At 40.2% G+C, this 4,039-nt stretch overlaps 1 non-coding gene across 1 annotated transcript; it reads left to right on the top strand.

Moving 5' to 3' along the window:
- Positions 1-1,300: 1,300 nt before the first annotated feature.
- Positions 1,301-1,408, top strand: LOC127741987 (small nucleolar RNA R71). The gene has a single exon (XR_008003174.1). It is a non-coding gene; the product is annotated as a small nucleolar RNA R71 (small nucleolar RNA).
- The last annotated feature ends 2,631 nt before the right edge of the window (positions 1,409-4,039 follow it).

Here is a 4,039-nt window from a genome sequence, read left to right as displayed (position 1 = left end):
ATAGAGGCATTAGGTTAATACTTGCTCCCAGGTCACAGAGCCCTTTATCAATTATTGTCTCTCGTATAGCACAGAGAATGTGGAAGCTCCCTGGATCCTTCTTCTTTGTGGGTGGTTCTATTTGAATGAGAGCACTACTCTCCCTATTCATCTTTATCGTTTGTCCACCCTTCAATGAACTCTTTTTGGCCAGAAGTTCCTTTATGCACTTGATGTAGGAGGGCATTTTCTGGAGGGCCTTAATGAATGGTATATTTATATCAAGAGATGAAAATATGTCGAGGAACCTTGAATACATTCTCCTTGCTACACCACCTTTGAGGCTTTAGGGAAAGGGTGCATATGGGTTCAGGATCTCCCCTTTCTATAGCTCCTCCCTGTGTGTGGGTTGAGGTGCATGGTTTCTTTCTTCATGGTTTTCCTTTGGACTGTCTTGGAAATGTTTTATTTGTGTATCCACTTCCTCCACACTCTTCTCATCACTTGTGGTGATCATCTTGCATTCTTCCCACCTTACTTTCTTTGTTTCTCCTTTTGGGTTCTTCTCTGTATCACTTGGAAAACCATAAGTGGGTTTGGGAAATTGTTGAGATAGATACCCTACTTGGGACTCTAATCTCTTGATGGTTTCCCCTTGGTCTTGCACTTCATCCTTAAACACCTTGTTATCTTGGACTTCTCTACATATATCTTTAAGTAGAGTATCAATCTTGGAAAGTCTATCCTCAGTTACTGATGATGGGTTGATATTAGGTGGCTGTTGATAGGATCCCTGTGAGGTATGTTGGTGAGTTGCATTGTTGTTGGGATTGTGGTTGTGGCGTCTCTGGTCTTGGCCTTGGTCTTGTTGATTCCCCCATCCAAAGTAGGTGTGATTTCTCCATCCAGAGTTGTAAGTTTTGGAGTATGGATCATGGATTTGTCTGGGTGAGTTCCCAACATAATTGGCTTGTTCCCAGTCACCTTCTTCCCCTGTATTCACTCCTTCTTGAGTTGGTGATGAAGTGATGACTGCTGCAACTTGGTTTTCTTCCACCTTCTTGGTGAGATCTGCTAGCTGCTTGGTGATCATCTTATTTTGAGCCAGCAATGCATCCATATGATTCAGCTCCATTACTCCTTGAGTGTTGCTTCTTTCAGAAGCATAGAAGTAGTCATTCTCAGCTACCGTTTCAATGACATCTATGGCTTCTTTAATTGTTTTCTCCTTGTTTAAAGAGCCCCCTGAGGAATGGTCTACAACCTTCTTTGACTCATAAGAAAGACCTTCGTAGAAAATGTGAAGTTGAACCCATTCATTAAACATGTTCGGTGGGCATCTTCTTGTTAAGTCCTTGAATCTCTCCCAAGCCTCATAGAGAGTTTCACCATCTTGTTGCCTGAAAGTTTGCACCTCAGCTCTCAGCCTGTTAAGTTTTTGAGGAGGATAGAATCTTGCCAAAAATTTGTTCACCACATCTTCCCAATTTGTTAAGCTCTCCTTTGGGAAGGACTCCAACCACTTGGATGCTTTGTCCCTGAGTGAAAAAGGGAACAAAAGCAACCTATAGACATCCAGGTGGACTCCATTAGACTTCACAGTGTCATATATTCTCAGGAAGGTGGTTAGATGTTGATTGGGGTCTTCTTGGGAACTTCCTCCAAATGAGCAGTTGTTCTGAACAAGGGTGATGAGCTGGGATTTTAATTCAAAGCTGTTGGCATGTATGGTGGGCTTTTAGATGCTACTTCCACAATTTCCTAGATTTGGATTGATGTAGGAGCCTCAAACTCTCCTTTCTTACCCAGCATGATTTACAGGGCCTTTTCTGGCATGGTTGTGAGCTTCTCCTTCATGATTGTTTTCCAAATTCTCCTCCATGTTTGTTTCAAAGTACTCTTCCTCTTCCTCAGCACCAATAACTCCTTTCCCTCTTGCTTCCCTCCTTAATCTCTAGAGGGTCCTCTCAGATTCTGAATCAAAGGAAGTTGAAGCTTCGTCTCTTCTCCCTGTCATACAACTAACAAAGCACACAGCAGTAAATAAAATGAAGTGATTATTCTTGTTAGAGTGATTGTTAGTGTGAGTGGTGTAAATTACCAAACAGTTAGTGGGTTAGTGAGCAGAATTGTAAGTAAATTCAAACAAGAAGAAAACAACGAGGGGATAGGGGGTGAGGAAGAAACTGAATAAACTGAAGGTAAATGGCTAGATAAAATAAACAAACAAAATAAAAAAATGCTCAATCTAGTGAACTTCCAACTTAATCATTGTTGGTACAAAATCAATCCCTGGCAACGGCGCCATAAACTTGGTACACAAAAACTTGTCTCTCAACAAATTTCTCTTCAGCAAGTATATCGAATTGTCGTCAAGTAAAAACTCACAATAGAGTGAGGTCGAATCCCACAGGGATTGATTGGTCAAGCAACTTTAGTTGGAAGAGTATGCTAGTTGAGTTAAACAGAGTATAGTTTGAGAATTGCAGAAAATTAAATGGTGGAAAAGTAAATAGCAGAAAATAAAGTGCAGAATCTTAAATGGGGGATCAGGGAGATGAACATGGAAATAAATGGCAGAAAGTAAAGAGAATGGGTAAGATCAGAAATGGGGGATTCATTGGGGTTAGGAGATGTTGCATTCTCCGGATCAAATTCATTTTTATGTCTTCCTCAATCAATGCATCTATTGATCTCCTTGGCAATCTTAAGTGATTGGATCCTAATTCCTTGGCAATCCAATCTCTCTAAGCTTGAACAATTGCCCAATACCTTGATTTAATTGCTCATGGGAAGAGATGAAGTATGGTCACTGATTATACCACATGTATTTCCAAATCAAAGTGTTGGGAGGATTACATGTCACTATATCCGCCCAGACCCCAATTTGGTCCAACATGAGAAAGCATTTCTAGCATGATCTTCTCATCCCTTTTCCAAGGCTCAGAGGAGATCCAATTATGGAGAGTTTCTTTTCCAAGACAACTAACCAATTGAATTAAGATCGAAAGCTTTCTAGTAAATCAAAAGAGAAGAAAGAAGAAGAAGAATGAAAACTATAATTGTTCCATCAAATTACAACAGAGCTCCCTAACCCAATGAAAGGGGTTTAGTTGTTCATAGCTCTGGGAATGGAAAATTGCAGAAAAGAATACATGCTTCACTAGCAAATACAGAAAAGTAAATATACAGAGGGTAGTTCTCCAAAGTGCCAAGCTTCTCTATAGTTCAAAACTACTCCTATATATACTACTCTTCTTGATCTTCTAGTGAGTTCTTCAAGTCTTGGATGTGGGCCTTGATGACAGGTCATCATATACCCTTGCTTGGGGACAAGCAAGGTTTAAGTTTGGTGTTGTGATGACATGTCATCATATACCTATTTTTCTATGTTTTTTCATACAAGAAATTGATGATTTGTGCTTAAATATTGAATGCTTTTATACTTAATTGGTATATTTCCTTGATCTTTTAATTTTATAAATCTTGTAGGAAATAAGAAGAAAAAGAAGCAAAGAAGCACAAAAAAAGGAGAAAAAAAGAGCTTTGGGACACACTTTGAAGTTGGAACACACTTTGGAGCCTTAGACCACGCTTTTAAAAGTGTGGCCCATGACCAAATTAATGAAGAATAGGCAATCAGCACACGCCCTGCTCTTGCCAAGGGCAGGGCAGAATCGTGATGCAAAGTGAGGTTGGAAGCAAGAATTTTCGCTAAGGTAAAATCTGGGCGCTCACAGCATGACCATGCCTCCTTCAAAGGGCTATAACTTGAGCTACAGATGTCCAATTGATGTGCTTCTAGTTGCGTTGGAAAGATAACATTCAGAGCTTTCCAACGATATATAGCAATTCATATTTGGCGTACAATTGAGGCAGGAACGAAAGGCATCTTTAAAGACCAAAAATAAGTGAAAATAAACCAATGTGCTTCCACCAAGGTTCGAAGCTGGAGCCTCACCCCAAAGCAAGTAGCGCTCATTTTTCTGCTCTGCCCTCTTGGAGAGCAGGGCAATGTCGTGCTCTTCATGAAAAATCAAGAAAAATTGCTCCCCCAAAT

This window comes from Arachis duranensis, chromosome 9, assembly GCF_000817695.3.
Source record: "Arachis duranensis cultivar V14167 chromosome 9, aradu.V14167.gnm2.J7QH, whole genome shotgun sequence".
In the NCBI taxonomy this organism is placed as follows: domain Eukaryota; kingdom Viridiplantae; phylum Streptophyta; class Magnoliopsida; order Fabales; family Fabaceae; genus Arachis; species Arachis duranensis.
The sequence above is the reverse complement of the archived record's forward strand: the minus strand, read 5'-3'. Positions and strand labels throughout refer to the sequence as shown.